General features: G+C 36.9%; 1 long non-coding RNA gene across 1 annotated transcript in view; it reads left to right on the forward strand.

The window, feature by feature from the left end:
- The window catches only part of LOC148124067 (uncharacterized), a 718,603-nt gene that overhangs the window by 238,296 nt on the left and 462,254 nt on the right, over positions 1 to 18,053 (forward strand). The window lies entirely within an intron of this gene.

Raw genomic sequence — 18,053 nt, forward strand, 5'->3', positions numbered from 1 at the left:
GAAGCTATTTCTGAAAAGACTGAGATACTCTAGTGGAATATATGAATGATCTTGGGGAAAGGGAGGAAGAGAGCTGACTAGGAAATCAGACAAGATAGCAGAAACCTTTAGTGGCTTAATGATTAGAGAAAGAAATTTAGAAAGGGCACACCCTAATGGTTTAAACAGTTGAAAATGGTAGGAAGTTTGTGTCTTTGGACTTTCCAAATTCTGTTAATTTAGCCTTACAATAAAGTATAATAATTCATGTAATTGATAAAATTACATCAAATTACAAATTCCAAAGATCTAAGCCCCAGAACTCATTGTAACAGCATTGCTAAAAAGGCATTAAGAATTATTAACCTAATTTTGCAAAGTTCTTCTCCGGTAACATTGAACTGCAAACCAGGGCATACAAAACCTTTGCCAGACCAATTCTCAAATATAGCTTATCTGCTTGGAATCTACACTGTATAATGGACATTTATATAATTGAAAGAGTCCAGAGGTATTTCATGAGAAGAGTACTCCACTCCTCAGCTAGCAATAGAATACCTTATGCCACCAGGCTTAAAATTTTGAACAAGAAGACTGGGACAAAGAAGAAGCCATCTTTAATGAACAAGCAATTTTATGTGGGGAAGAAAAAGGAAAGGGGGGAAAGAGAATGGAGAATTTAAGACTTAAAAAACAACCAAAGAGAAGAAAAATAATTCAAAAAATAAGTATAATATTGGAAAGCAACAGAAAAGGGGAATACAGAAGAGAGAAATAGAGGTAGAGAGACAAGGGGGTAAAAAGGGGAGAGAGACGAAGAGAGGGAGGAAGGAGAGGAAAAGAAGTTACAAAGGACTGGAGCAAGATATAGAGGAACAGGACCTATTTAGAGATAATGGGTGAAAATCTAACTGAAAAAGGGATTCTGTAAAGGTACATAAGATTGTATTGTTATATTAGTAATAGAAATAACTTTAGAAAATTGGAAACAATGTATGATTAAAATGAGGGATAAAATAGTGTGATTTAGTGAAATGTTTGTGAATAAAATAAGTGAAATAAAATAAATGAGGAAATTGAATTAGGAAGGAACAGGAACATTTTAATTAGTTAATGTTTTATAAAATATAAGTGAAGGGGGGGATTAACTATGGAAAGCTTATAATTGTTCCCATAGAAGTATGATATTTAATTGAAAAGTAATGCTAAAGATGTTAAGACTTTAATGAATATTAATATTAATGATAGAATTGAATTGGAATGGAATGTTGTTTTAATTATATTATACATTTATAATTTTTTTCTTTTTTTAAGAATACAGTGTATATTTTAAGAATGTACCAAGCAGAATCCAAATGGAAGTTATGTATTATATTGAATGTTACAACTTTAGGGAAAAGATATAAAGGCATCATACTCCAATCAGTAACTACCGGAGAAATTTTGTTTAATGAGAAAAGATAATAGATAATTGAAACAAGACAGACAAAAAATATAAATGCAATGATTTGAATTGAGATGAGATAATTAAAATAAAATTGAGAAAATTAAAAGAGGGGAGAAGCTATGTAGAAAATGTAAAATAGTAATAAGATATGGAATAGAATATAAAAATGAGCATGAACCTGAATTTGTGTCTGTACGAAGAAATGTAACCCGGGATTACGCTACTTTCAAAAAAGATGTTTTATTTGTATTTTTTTTCTCTTTGTGAAAACTCAAATAAAATTTACCAAAAAAAAGAAAAGAAAGTAGTAGCTGAATAAAAATGTCAAATTTAATCTAAATATCTGGCTGAATGTGTGACCAATCATATAATAAAGTCCATGATGATCTGTCCTTAACCTGGTCCTTCAGGTCATCTAGCAATATACCAGTGGTGGGATTTTTTTTTATTATCAGTTCTGTGGACGTGGCTTGGTGGGCATGGTGTAGCTTGGTGGGCATGGCAGGGGAAGGATACTGTAAAATCTCCATTCCCACCCCATGGGAAAAATATTGCAAAATCTCCATTCCCACCACACTTCAAGGGAAGGATACTATAAAATCTCCATTCCCTCCCCACTCCAGGTGAAAGGTTACTGCAAAATCCCATTCCCTCCCCACCCCACTAACCTGCTTTCCAGCTCTGTTCTCCTGTATAGGGCAACTAAAGAAGACCCAGCCGATTAGCTGGGACTTGGGAGGCAGAGAATAGATGGGGATGGGTCCAGTCAGAGGTGGTATTTGCCAGTGCTCTGCAGTACTCAAAATTTCCACTACCAGTTCTCCAGAACTGGTCAGAACTTGCTCAATACCACCTCTGCAATGTACCCATTTTTTTTCCCAAAAGGAAAGATTCATCATCTTTTCTTTCCTTCCACCATTCTCAGTATTAGACCTCGCTAAAGTTATGCCATGGTATAATGTAGCTGAAGTAGGATAATTTGAGCCTGTTTATCTATGCCTCAAGAGAATTTTGGACTGATTTGGATGATGATGAGACTCAATTCCTCTGTAAACACTAATATACATTTTCTAAATTTAGTGTAGTTGGCTTGGGACAGAATGGGGTATAAGAAGAGAGGCAGAGGAAGAAGTCTGTTCCATTCCCAGTGCAATCATGTTTTTTCTGCCATCTGGTGCAAGTAGGAAATTGAATTGAATCATTTGTTTTGCCTATTATATACCACACACATATAAACAGGACAGTACTATTTGATAGTGAAATAGAACTGTGATGACCTGGAGTGTAATACAAATGTAACAAAATCCAAAACATAAATAAATGTCCTTTAATGCCTCCAACTTGGCCCCACTGTTCAATAATTCTCAGTTGGAGATAAAATTTACTCAAAAATAGTCTTCAAATGAAAGCAATACAGTCCAAACTTAATGAGCAGATAGAGGTGAAATAAAAAACCAAACAAACTGCAATGAAGAAATTTCCACAATGGACCAGGATAAGTAATTACCAAATTCAAGGCGATAACAAGGCACAGTCTGTTGGATGGATGCCAACCAAGATACCTTCAGCCCAAAATAAAACATGCTTTGCTTCTGGCAACGCTGTTTTAACCATCTCTCTTATATACTATTCTCCCCAGCTACCACCAATGAGGGGGATCATGGCTGCTTCCTCTTTCGTAAGCCAAATTGTTTCCTTCTCTGTTCCTCCCTGCATGTCCTATGATGCAGAGGGGATGGGCCTAGTTCTTCCTCTGACTGCTCAGCCAGCCTCTGCCCTTCCCCAGCCTCCTCCATAATCTCCAGAGCCACACCTCCACTCCATGTCAGCTGTTCCTCCTCTCCCTCAGAATCCGACTCTACCAAGGTCATGACAAGAACAGACAATAAAGGTGAGATATAGCAATAGGAAGAATAGGTATATCCATATATCTATGTTTTGTGATAGTAGCATTATTTCATTATTTCATTGAATGGTATCAAATAGATAAATAGCAGACAATTGACTGAGGAATGGAGGAGTGGACAGCATTTGCATAAAAGCATTGACTTAAAGACAGATGAGGAAGACAGAAGAAAAGCAATATCTAAAATCTTATTAAAATATTTAGGAATTGTAAATCTCAGTTAGCATTTAATTAGACCAAAGGGAGAAATAACAGAGCTGTTTTATTCCCTAAAAATAAAAGTTAGATGAATTAAATTATTGCTTAAATGCTATTAAGCACATCTTACCTTTATAAGATTATGCTTCCAATACTGTTTCAAAAACCATAAAACCTATGATTGGAAGGTAGCTTTGGTGCTCAATTAGATTTTTTAAAAAGAAGCTGCTAGTATATATGCCAAGAAGAATAATAAGCTGGTTAGGTTGATAAGTCATTGAGCAGGAGAAAGATAAGTTATTGAGCAGGAGAAGGATTATTCTTCAATAGAATTACTTTGATATAAAAGTTAGAAATCCCCTGAGTCTAAACTGGCAGTTTTGCAGGATCCTACATCCATTTACATGAAGGAATCAAAATATAAGTTGAAGACAGTAAGTTTTAGAGAATTCCTTGGAGAAAATATAATAATAGTGAAACCAGTCACATCAGCTGATGCTGTAAAGCAATAGAGTTTGGGGAATGTGCATTAAGATTTAAATTGCCCAGATTTTGTTCTTTAGAAACAGATTATTAAGATAATTTTAAAGAAAACATTAAATTAGTTGGGGAGACCTGAACAAAGGAAGAAGAACTTGTGCAAGGGAGAGATCTTTTTGATTATATGTGAATTATATCTTAAACAGGTGTTTAGATAAGAAATAATGATAACAAGGAGAAATATGTTGGTTTGTTTATTAATTAAACAGTTTGTTTATTAATTAAACAGTTCTTAAGAAGATGCAGCTACTGTTATCCGTGAGGTAGAAAGAAAGGGTAAATAAGAGAGTTTTAACCTCAAAAGACAGGGTTAGAGATCTGTATTGGGCCAAAAGTTGAACATGATATTATTTGCTATTGAACTGGTTCAGTGCCATATCAAATAGGCAGGGGTAGAATTCAAATTTCTTAACAGGTTCTGTGGGTGTGGCCTAATTTGTGGGTGTGGCTTGGTGGCATGTGACTGGGGTGGGAGTGGTTTACTGACTGGGAGTGGCTAGATGGTCATGTGTCTGGGGTGGGCGTGGCCAGGTGGCCATGTCACTGGCAAACCAAATGTAAGTGGTCCTCGCTTAATGACCAGGTCCTTGCTTAATGGCCAGTTGCTGAGCAAGTGTTTTTTTGCCAGTTTCCAAGACCTGGGGAGCCCTGGAGAGGGCAGGGCGAGGCCCAGGCAGGTGGCATGTGACTGGCAAACCAAATGTAAATGGTCCTTGCTTAATGACCAGGTCCTCCCTTAATGGCCAGTTGCTTAGCAAGTGTTCTCATTTACGACTGACCTCCACAGAGCTACTTGGCCTGTTTTTGGTGTTTTGACAGCCACACACACATACACACACACACACACAAAACACCATTCTAACCCTGCTATTCTTTGATTCTGTAAGGATCTCCTGCTGGGCAGGGGGTTGGACTAGATGACCTCCAAGCTCCCTTTCAGGCCAGCCCTAGATTGCTGTGCTGCTTCAAAGTCTTCTGAAGCCAGGGTTTATGTCCTTCCTTCCTCTCCTTTTTTTCTTTCTCCCTCCCTCCCTCCTTCCATGTATTTATCTATCCATCCATATATCTCTTTACTTTCTCTCTCTCCATCTTTCTTTCTTTCTTTCTTTCTTTCTTTCTTTCTTTCTTTCTTTCTTTCTTTCTTTCTTTCTTTCTTCTTCCTCCCATCACCCTTTCTTCCTTTCACTTCCTTTCTCTCTCCCTTTTTCTTTTCCCCCCTTCTATTTCTTTTTCTTGTATCTCCCTTCTCTCTTTCTTTCTCACTTTCTCTCTCTCTCTCCTCTCTTTTTCCCTTCTTTCTCTCTCTCTTTCTGTATCCCCCTCTCTTTCTCTCTCCCCTCTCTCCCTTCCTCTCTCTCTCTCTTTCTGTCCCTTCCTCCTTCCCTCTCTCCTTCTAAAGCTAGGAAGCCCACCTGAAACACACACACACACACACACACACACACACAGGGGTGGGATTCTCCCAGTTTGGCCCTATTCAACTGTACTCTGCCTCTCAGAGAATAAGCCTGCAGGCAGGGACTGTGCTTTTTAATCTTTGTGCAGGGTCTTAAAAAAATACATGCAATCAACAGAAACAAATGAGGCAGCTTAGAAACAAGAGGATGCTCAGAGCAACCCCAGTTCTACAGTATCCTAGAATAAGAACAGCTAAGAAGAAAGGCAATAGCAGGAAGGAAGGAAGGAAGGAAGGAAGGAAGGAAGGAAGGAAGGAAGGAAGGAAGGAAGGAAGGAAGGAAGGAAGGAAGGAAGGAAGGAAGGAAGGAAGGAAGAAGAAACCACCCTACTGAGGGCTGCAGGATTATGTAGCCTTTAATGTTTCAGATTGGTGACCCTTCCTAGACCCAACTGGTGCTTTTTTTGGTATCTACAGTACATGAGTTTCAGTCCCAAAGATGCTCCTTCTCCCCAGGAGCCCAACCTTCAATTCTGGATGAATATTTCTGCATCCTTTCACTGTTTGTTCCTCAACATCCTTCTTACATTGGATCGCAAGCTATTGAACCAGATCAGAACCAAGAGCAACAGTTGCAGTTATGCTGCAATGGTCGTAAGTGTAAAAAATGGTCATGTCACTTTTTTCAGTGCCATTGTAACTTTGAATGGTCACTAAATGAACTGTTGTAAGTCAAGGATTACCCGTACAAAAATACAAAAAGCTTCTTTGCTTGCAAAAAGCTGCCCTAAATACCAATCATTAGATTAAAATGCCTGCAAGCCAGAGTTACAAATCAGGCCGGGTGCCAGGGCACCTTGAGAAATGAAAATATTTAAAATGCAGTGATAACTATCAAACTCTAGAAAAGTTCAGAGAAGAGCAACCAGGATGATTAGGGGATTGGAGACTAAAACATACAATGAATGGTTGCAGGAACTGGGCTTGGCTAGTTTAGTAAAGAGAAGGAACAGTGGAGACATGATAGAGGCTTTCCAATATTTGAGGGGCTGCCACAGGGAGGAAGGGGTCAAGCTATTTTCTAAAGCTCCTGTAGGCACAACAAGGAATAATGGATGGAAACTGAACAAGGAGAGATTCAACCTGGAAATAAGGAGAAACTTTCTGACAGTGAGAACAATCAACTAATGGAACAGCTTGCCCTCGGAAATTGTGGGAGCGCCTTCACTTGAGACTTTCAAGAAGAGATTGGACTACCATTTGTCAGAAATGGTGTAGGGTCTCCCACTTGGGCGGGGAGTTGGACTAGATGACCTACAAGGTCCCTTCGAACTCTGATTATCTGTTATCTGTTAAACAGCCAACTCTTGCTCATAAAGTGAAACCCTTTAGCAGAACTGCTTAGAAAGTTAACAAGGGGTTCAATAGAATGGATAGAACCGGTAGAATCCCACCCCTGCAAATAGGTAGAAAACCCTGGAAGTTAATTATATAAATTGTTACGTAGTTCAATGTTATGTTAGTTACATTGAATTACTGCCCTAGCATACCCTCTTCTATAAGGGAATTATGATTTATTTCTGTTCAACTTGAGTTCTTAATGTGTCTTTGAATATATGAACTTATTTGTTTAGGATCAGTGGGGGAGTTGTCTTTAGTAGTTTGAAATTAAGAAAATAAGCCTGTAAAAAATTGCATATACACTCCAAAAATCATGACAAATACTTTTTTTAAAGTTTGGATCTATTTTCCAACATAAATGGAACAGAATTATGAACAAATTTCTCTAGACAATAAGTGACTAATTCATAGTTATGAAGTTATGATGAAATAAATTGTTCAACAAAACCATCAAGGGGATGTTTGGAAAAAGAAAAATGTTGAAGACACCAGATTCTGGCGTAAGATGCTACAGCAGGAGAATATGGCTGATTGATGGAGATTGGTTCAAGTGAAACGTTTTTTTAAAAAACAAAACATCAGCAGTTTTATACCAGAGAAACACCAGAATAAAAGTCATCAAGTGCCATGAAAGTGAGTGAAGAGGCAACATTCTATAGACTGTTGCTGAGAGAAGAAATAGTAACTTAGGAAAGATTCTTAAATTTGGGGTTTTATTTTCTCCACGAGCTTGAGCATGAAATTAATATCTTTTTCACTTAAATTCTGATGATGCTCAATTAAAGTGATTAATGAATATTTTCTGAAATTTAGTTCGAGTTCAAAAGCTTAGTACTAGAACATCCAATGAATTTCTTAATGATTACAGATATGTTCTTTAAAAAAGAAACATTTTGTTATTGTTTAGTGAAAGTACTCTTAATTGTATGTTAATGGTATCCATCTGAGTTAGATGACAGGGAGAATTTTACAGTAGTTGTGTCTTCTGGGAACTACTGTTTGATAGTCCAATCTATGATCTTTGGTATAATATGGCTTTCCATATTGATGCTATTCAGAATCTATATTCAAATCTTAGGATTAAAGTACCATTAATGAAAATATGATACCCAGCTTTACTTCCAATTCTAAGGAAATGATTATTATCCTTGAATGATGCTTGAAAATGTATTGGATATGAGAGAACAAGCTGGAATTAAATCCAGAAAAAGGGACATCTTGCTGATTAAAAGGGAAGGTACAGTAGAATTTTGGGTCATGAACATTTCTGACCATGACCAAATCGGATGCCAACCAAAAAAATCTGCTAAATGTTTCATGAACACATCCTCAGGTGGTCACGAACACATCCTTGGGTGGTGATCAAACACAGCCGTGGCTATTTCCCCTTCTGCACCATTTTTTAATGTGCATGTGCAGTCAGTCTTGCTTCCGGTCATGACCAAATCAGATTGTGACTGAAGTCCTGGAAGGGATTATGGTTGTGACAGAGGTGCCAATGTATCTATGGAATTGAAGTTCAGTCCTTTCCAGATTTGCTTGGACTTTTTAAAGACTAGGTCTGCAGGTGTGGGTACTTCTTGAACCTCAAATGCCACTGGATTTAGGTGACACTTGATTGAGGAGCAGATTTTCAGAGTTACAGTTAATGTGCCAGATGTGCCAATTCTTCTTTTGGCAATAGTTATCCAAGGGTTGGATACATTCCTTGTCATTATAATGTATCTATATACTGCAATGGGGATAACCTGGAAATAAACCAAGATTATGGCTTTTACCAAAAGGCTGAAACTTTGTTCATGGAACATAAATGACATAAAATGGAAGAAGTGTGTAGTTTCAAGTTTTTAAGAGTAATCATGTATGCTATTGACTCAAGTAAAGCCCACTGTGAATATGCTGCTGTTACAGGACAAATATCTCTCAATGCCATCCTCAGGACAATTATGTTCCAGCCTCTCTTAAATTCTTTCAGGCTTCATCACTGGCCTTTTGTGGGAGTTTGGTTAATCATCAGTTTTGTTTTTCAGTCATTTGGAAAGGTTACTATCCAAATTTAGCAAGCAATTTTCCAGATTCCATGCTGCCAATACAGTTCTAGGAGGCATTAACAGGCATAAAGATGGCATAAAATTTTAGTATTAGTACCATTTAATAATGCCTCGGTATACAACTTGGAAGATTGCATCCAGATTTGGTCCCTACAATATAAAAAGATTCTGAAAGAGTTCAAAGTAGAGGTGGTATTCAGCAGGTTCTGATGAACTGGTAGCAGAAATTTTGAGTAGTTTGGAGAACCTCTGACTGGAGATTTTACAGTATCCTTCCCCTGCCACACCTACCAAGCCATGCCCACAGAACCAGTAGTAAAAATTTTTGAATCCCATCATTGGTGCAGAGTGCAGAGAAGATTTATTAGGGCTAAAGGCTAAAACATGTGAAGAATTGGATATGTTCAGTTCAATAAAAAGAAGGAGTAGGAGTGACTTTCAATATCTAAGAAGCTGCCATAAAGAAGAGGGAGCCAATCTGTTCTCCAAAGCACCTGAAGACAGAACAAGAAGCAATGGATGGAAAGTAAGCCTTTTCATATCAAGAGCTCCATTCCTCAGCAAACGCTCAATTCAAAAGTACTCAGAGATCTCTGATTCCTCCCAGCCTTGACCAGCACGCCAGTAAAGATCTCATTCCTTGGTGGGCACTAAGTTCGGGAGTGCTCTATTCAAAAGGGCTCAATGATCTGTGGCTCGACCCATCCTTACTAGAAGGTAAGACGGTGGGGCTCGCCAGTACCAGGGGGCTCAACGATCATCCTTGCAGGGCAGTGAGACGGTGAGATTCATTCCATCCTTGCAGGGCGGTGAGCACCGGGAGCTGTGAGTCGGTCTTCAGACGTTTGCAGCCAGGGTGTGAAACAGACTGCTTCTCCCCTGCCACCCCTCCTTCCCTCTTTCCTCTTCACCAAATTACTAATCCGGACTTCCTCTTTAAAAGGACAGTAACTTTGGACTTTCAATAAGTAGGGAAGATTGGAAGCAATTTTATTTCCTGTGATAGAAGCAGAAGTATATTGAAACCAGGAACGAATGCTCAATACAAATCTGAGTCTACATAGTAAAAATATAAACTGTTCAAATTGCCAGTGCAAGACTTTCTTTCTCTTTCTCTTAAAAGCAACAAACTTTGAAAATGTATTTAAATTAACTAGGAGGGGGGCCAGAAATCCCATTCATCAAGGAAAAACAAAACAAAAAGTTTTCTGTTGCCTCCCAGTGAATTGTTCTGTTTATCTCTGCTGAAGAAGGGACCAGAGATCTCCCCTTCAACATCTTTGCATCTTTACTATCTCAAAAACTCAATCTACAAAACAAGAGAGTGTAAACCCTTGCTCACTGATTCCTGGGCTGTTTTCAAACAGCCCAGGAAAAGAGACCTCCTGCCAGTTTATCAAGGGTTATAAACCTATTCTCTGATATCAGCAACAGCTAAGCAAAACAAAACAAAGCAGTAACCCTTTACTTACCAACTCTCAATACTACTTCATACTACTTCATTACTTTCATTATCTCAAAAAATCAATTTCTTTAAAACAATTAATTTTTATCAAATGATCAATTGATTTATTGTTTTTATTGATTAGTATGATTGAGTGTTTAGTGCATATAGTGTAATTACTGAATATCTGATTAGTAAAATCAGTGATTTAATGAATTTAATTAACCAGTGTGTTTTGTAATTACTGTAATAAATTAGGCTGTTTGTTGCTTAGAAAAATTATTTGATTAGAGTGATTTGAATAACCAATTGATTGATTGATTGATTTTTAGTAATAAGCAACCTTAGTTTTGATTTGTTCTCTAACATATCAATTAACATTTATTAATTACCAACATTAATTAAGTAACTGTCTTCCTATCACACTAACTAGCCATTGTAATTGATTACTGTACTATTGCCATTGACCATTCCAGCCAAAAACTCCAAACCAAAACAAAAGAAAAATATCTCTACCAATGACCTCCCAGACTCCTGCACATGTTTCAAATGTCTTGCAACCATCAATGAAAGAAAAATTTACATCAAATGCCGCCTATGCGATAATCTAGCCCACCCTGCCTGCTTAAATGCAAACAAAACCCTAGCTGATATGGTTAAAAATTCAGATACATTCTTTTATCTATGTCCATCATGCTCTCCTAAGCTAAACAAACTGAGTAGCCTACCTGACAAAGTTGAAAGCATAGAATAACTCATTCACTCAATAGAAGAATGCTTAGCAACACATTTTGAAACAACTATACAAGCAAGCCTAATTTTTCTTGAAAAAAAAATACAGCACAGATAAGTGAGTACCTATCAGCTCAAAATCAATTCCCACAACAACCACAACCACTACCTCAACTACAATCACAACTACAATCAAAAATAACCACCAAACCACAGCCACAAACAATTACTATCCCTTCAAATAATTCCACAAATAATATCTCCTTACTCTTCAGAGACACCATGGAACGTGAACAGAAACATCCAAATGCCATTTATTTGGTCTCGAAGACACCAACAAATCAGATGACATCACCAAAGTTCGTGATATCATAAGCAACTCAAATACAACAAACATCTCTCCTGAAGATATCATTGAAATAACCAGAGATGGTAACGTGAAATACAATGACAGCTCTGTGGCCCCAAGATTTTGTAGAGTTGTATGCAAAAATGAATTCAGCAAACGCATATTCATTCATACAAGAAACGCCATTGCAAAAACCAATCCCAACCACAAAAAACTTTGCTCAAGACCAGACTTATCCATACTGCAAAGAATCCTCTCCTGTGAACTCCATGCAGAACTCAAAAACCATCTAGACAATGGAGAAAAGGACTTATACATTGACTACAGAGCTGATTGCATGAAAAGAAAGTCACACAATCCACAATTCCGCATCCAACCCCACCCCATCCAATCCAACATCACTCAAAACTAGGCATGCATGCCCCTAACTACCTCTATTCCAACCATAACTGGCCTTAAATGTAAGCTATTCAATGCAAGAAGCCTTGTAAATAAAATACCTGAATTTCTCCTCTTACTAAATATGGCTAAATTCGACATTATATTTGTCTGTGAAACATGGCTCAATGCATCTCTTCCTGACTCCATTACCACAGTAAGAGACTATCATGTTTACCGATCAGATCGTGAAACCCGTAGAGGAGGTGGTGTTGCTATCTTCTATAAAAAGTCCCTACATCTAAAAAACATCCAAGTTACCCAGGAGCTTGCTATTCCTGAGACCATTGTCTGTGAACTATCCTTAAATATCACATTTCGGTTCTACTATGTTACAAAGCCCCTGATTATGACATCAAACATGTAAACAAGCTAAATACACTACTAACATGGGCAGCATCCTGTCCACACGCTTTTATCTTTCTTGGTGACTTCAATCTACCTCATATTAACTGGACCCTAAACAAATGTACAACTGAACCCACACATGAAACCTTCTACAATGCAGTAACAAATCTAGGACTGGAACAATTAGTAACCAACAATACTAGACTTAACAACTGCCTTGATATCATCTTCTGCAATAGTTTGAATTCAATTTACAGAATACAAATTAAAGAACCCTTTTCCAACAGTGACCACAACATGATTGACTTTTGTCTCAACATACATCCACACAAAAATCATCACAATGATGGAATCCCCAATTATAACTTCAAAAAAGGCAACTATGATCTTATAAACAACGATCTCTCATCCCTGGATTGGCAATTTCTATTCTCTGGATGCAATACTGTTGAAGACCATTACAAAATATTTATACTTGAAGTCAAAAGAGTCATTAAACTATATGTGCCATTAACAACTCCCAAAACCAGAAAAAACAAATTACCCAAAACAATAAGGATGTTTCAATCCAAAAAGAAATCACTTTGGCGGAAAGATGAATCTGGTCACGTTGCCAACTTCAAAAGCTGATACAAAAATTTATGCTACCAGATAAAAACTGAATGCACCAATTATCACATTAAACAAGAAGAAAACCTTCTACGCACCAATTCCACCCGTGCTTTCTACAATTTTTTAAACAACAAACTAAAAGACTCAAGGTCCATCCCACCCCTGAAAGGACCTAATGGTAAAGACTGCAACGATGATACTATTAAAACCAACCTCTTTAACACATTCTTTGGCTCAGTATTTCTAAACAGCAATGGATCATGCCCAGTATTTCCTAGTCGAACCACAGACAACTACAATGATCTAATACATATTAATTTTACAGAAGACAATGTTGAAAAAGCACTACGCAATCTAAAACCATCTGTATCTATTGGACCAGACAGAATATGTGCCTACTTCCTAAAAAAGCTACCCACTGCCATAGCCGAACCACTAAGCATAATCTTTGAAAAATCTTTCAGGATCAACTCCTTGCCAAAACTATGGTCACAAGCCATGGTTATCCACATCTTCAAAAAGGGAGACCCCAGCCTAGTTGAAAAATTACAGATCAATCTCTTTATGCTGCATCACCTGTAAAGTCATAGAATCTATTATTAACCAATCCATCATCCTCCACTTAGAAACAAACAACCTACTCTCTAATAAACAATTTGGTTTTAGGAAACAACTATCATGCCATCTGCCACCCTTACACTGTAAAAACATATGGACTACACAACTCGATCAGGGTAAAGCAATAGATGCAATCTATATAGACTTCTGTAAAGCCTTTGATTCAGTGGTACACAACAAACTATTCCTAAAACTAAAATCTTATGGTATCTCTGGATACCTGCATAACTGGATAGTAGCATTCCCGTCAAACAGACAACAAATGGTCAAAATTGGGAGCGTCCTATCAAATTCTGTACCTGTCAACAGTGGTGTCCCCCAAGGCAGTGTTCTAGGACCAACTCTTTTCATACTCTACATAAATGACCTCTGTGATCATATCAAGAGCAACTGTGTTCTCTTCGCTGATGATGTAAAGCTATTCAACACCACAGACAATACTGCTACCCTTCAAAAAGACCTCAACTATGTATCAGAATGGTCAAACAAATGGCAACTTCAAATCTCAACAAATAAATGCTCTGTCCTACATATTGGCAAAACAAAACAAAACAGAAAACAGAAAATAAAACACAGGCTGAATGGTCAAGACCTTGTTGATGATCCAAACTCTGTCAAGAATCTTGGAGTACTCATCTCTAATGACCTAAGTGCTAGAGGTGGGAATAGAAGACCTCCAAGGTTCCTTTCAATTTATTATTCTGTCTTTGAGAGACATCAGAACCAGATTCATACTTTCTCTCAATAGTTGATATCCTATTCATCTAGATTCAGTTTATTATGCCCAGATCCTGGTCATAGATGAAATACTCTGATTACAGCACATGTAACTAGGTTTTGTGCAGCAGAACAGGATCCATCAAACCCTGATGGACCAGAGACCCATAATACATTCCTTGTCATTATAATGTATCTATATTTTAGATATTACTTCATAGATATTAATAGTTTTAGATATTTTGCTGTAATTTTTGATACAATCATACTAATATAACTTTAGTGTTATATTATGATCTAATATGGGCTATATTCTGTATCTTACTCATTAGATGCCAGTTTGCTCATTCTAGAAATGTATTTTATTCCTGATTTAAATTTTATTTGCTTATTATGTTGTAATTTTATATATTATTTATTTAATATAGTTTTAGTGTTTACTGTATGGTTTAACATAGATGTATCCTGGATCTTACTTATTAGAAGCTAATTAGGTCATTTTATAAATATATTTTAACCTAGGCTTAAATTGTTGCTGATTTGTTCATTGCTTATACTGGTCTTTGACAGTAACAAACTGGAACTGGCAGAGGTGGTATTCAGCAGGTTCTGACCAGTTCTGGAGAACTGGTAGCAGAAATTTTGAGTAGTTTGGAGAACTGGCAAATACCACCTCTGATTGGCCCTGCCCCCATTTATTCTGTGCCTCCCGAGTCCCAGCTGATTGACTGGGTCTTCTTTTGTTGCCCTGCACAGGAGAATGGAGCTGGGAAGCAGGCTAGTGGAGTGTGGTGGGAATGGAGATTTTACAGTATCCTTCCCCTGCCATGCCCACCAAGCCCCACCACACCACAACCACCAAGCCACTTTAGCCACAGAACCAGTAGTCAAAAAATTTGAATCCCACCACTGGAAACTGGGCAAAAGTAATACAAATGTCAATTTTCATAGAGGAATGCTAAAATATAAATTATTTGAATAATAAGCTATATACAACTGCTCAAAAAAAATAAAGGGAACACAAAAATAAGACATCCTAGATCTGAATGAATGAAATATTCTTATGAAATACTTCGTTCATTACATAGTTGAATGTGCTGACAACAAAATCACACAAAAATTATCAATGGAAATCAAATTTAGCAACCCATGGAGGTCTGGATTTGGAGTTACACTCAAAATTAAAGTGGAAAAAAACACTACAGGCTGATCCAATTTTGATGTAATGTCCTTAAAACAAGTCAAAATGAGGCTCAGTAGTGTGCGTGGCCTCTACATGCCTGTATGACCTCCCTACAATGCCTGGGCATGCTCCTGATGAGGTGGCGGATGGTCTCCTGAGGGATCTCCTCTCACACCTGGACTAAAGCATCCCCCAACTCCTGGACAGTCTGTGGTGCAATGTGGCTTGGTGGATGGAGCGAGACATGATGTCCCAGATGTGCTCAATTGGATTCAGGTCTGGGGAACAGGCGGGCCAATCCATTACATCAATTCCATTTGCACAACAGCATGTGAAGTTGATTGTCAATCAGTGTTGCTACCTAAGTGGACAGTTTGATTTCATAGAAGTGTGATTGACTTGGAGTTACATTGTGTTGTTTAAATGTTCCCTTTATTTTTTTGAGCAGTGTACATTTAATGTAGCAGATACTGTTACTAGAAAATAAGTTAAGCCCAGATATATATATACTCATGCAAGTTTTCTTCAAATATTTGCCAAATTCAAACTAATTTATGCATCTGGATTAGTTAAGAATTTCATCCAGAAATGTTGCAGATTTTCCCATGATTGAACAAGTTACATTTAAGTACTTTAAGCCAAAAGCAGCTTAATTTATTTCTTGAAAAATTGAGGGTAAGTATCATTGGAGTTAAAAGAAAAAAAAAACAAGCAAGCCCCCAAACAATAACCATATGAAAAACAACCATGGAGTAATGTTAGTGGTTGCTATCTGCAATAATCTAATGCTGACAGAGAGTTGTATTTTATTTAGTAATTAACAGTGTAAAGGGGAGAGAAGCTGTCATGTCGGTTCTTAAGCTGGGGAATGTGATGAAAGATGATATCTCCGATCTCATCCTTTCCACTTGTTTAGGATTGTCAGGATGAGAAATGTCAGCATTATGAAAGCTCAGCTCTGCTCTTGATATGATAAAACCCTTCAAAAGGCAGCCAATCCTCCCTCCCCACCTCCCTTTCTCTCTCCCTGCACTCGCTTCTTTTTTTATTTATCCTGTTTTGTTAGATGGCAGAAATATAATTCTTTTCTTTTTTTCTATTATAAGCCACCATTTTTGTTTTATTATGTTTCACAACCCCTAATGTCCCACTGAAAATTACCTTGTTAAATGACAGTGTTTCAAAGCCATGAATCCTTCCCTACCACCCCATTTCCTCTGAGATTTGAAACAGTCAACAGACTGTAAAGAATAAATAATAAAAAAGTATTGATTATTTTGATGACTGTGAGATTCAATTAAGTATTAATTTTGCCCTCCAGTGGACCTATCAACGTATTCAAAAGGGAGGATTCGGCTTGAACTAAATGTACAAGTGCTTTAGCTTTAAATAGGGAGAAAATACCTATTTAAATACCTACAGTATTTGAAGAAGAGTGCATTGATGCACAGAGTCCAATACTTAAGGCTGTGCAAATTAAACCCTAGTGACAGTGACATTGTATTTGGCAATATGAGTATTGACCAAAGAAGTGCATTTGATGACATCTTAAACTATTTGTATTGATTAACATTTTCATAGATTATCATGTGTCATATCAAATTCACTTTTCAAACATGAATACATTAAAAACCCTTTAGGCAATCACTGACCAATGTACAAATGGGCAGATGAAACATGCTAACCAACCTACTTGCACCTTGGTCACCTGTTCTGTGTATAAGAACCATTTAGGCATGAATTTAACAATAAATAGTTGGGAAATTGCATGAAAAAGTTACTTGCCCACTCAGGTTGATTTAATGGCAAAACCAATGATAGATATTAAGAAACTTAAAACTGTTCCTCCCCTCTCCTCAGTCTTCTGAGAAGATTCAATATATTCTGATAATCAAGAAATATTTAAGACTACATACATATTTTGCTATACTCTGTGTGTATGTGTGTGTGTGTGTGTGTGTCTGTCTGTGTGTGTTTGTGTAGGCTTGATGGAATTATAATGTCTAAACAAAAATGATTATAAACCTTTAGTAAGTATCCATTGCAAGTTTTTTCTTCTTTTTTAAGAATGTGAATATACTTATTTTATTTATATATATCTGTTCAATATGCGTGGGATTAGGGACTTTTGAAGCCTAATAACTCCAAAACATAATGCATGAGTGTTTCTTCTTGTTTTATATATGTGATAAAATGAAAGAAAGAATAAAGAAATGTAAAAGATGTCTTGATGTTGATAACAATGCATATAGTTTTATTTTATGTTTTTAAACTTTGGAATATCAATAAAATATTTTTTAAAAAGAAAGATTTCTGTTTTATTTTTTAAAATATTGGTGTGGGATGTTCTGGAAATGTTATTTTTATGGTATAGTTTTTTATTCTGATATGATTAATGTTATAAAAATGAATTTTTTGAGCAAGTGTTCTAGAACATTTCTGTATTATCATTTTTTTTATTGCACTGCTTGACCACAGTGCTTGCAGTTCCCTCCCTCTTACCTCATTACATTAAAGAGTGAAGTATAAAAAAACATTCAGAAGAAGTGCATCTCAACAATTAAAACTGGGTTGGCTATGAAGCTTTCACTGAAGTTTTTCTCCAAAGCATCCAGAATCTTTCACATGCTAGTTGAGCTTTAATAGGGTGGGGAGTAATGGAAAACTCATTGGATCTGTAATAGCTCTCCACTT

This window comes from Pseudonaja textilis, chromosome Z (assembly GCF_049901715.1).
Source record: "Pseudonaja textilis isolate UNSWEBS1 chromosome Z, rPseTex1.2, whole genome shotgun sequence".
In the NCBI taxonomy this organism is placed as follows: Eukaryota; Metazoa; Chordata; class Lepidosauria; order Squamata; family Elapidae; genus Pseudonaja; species Pseudonaja textilis.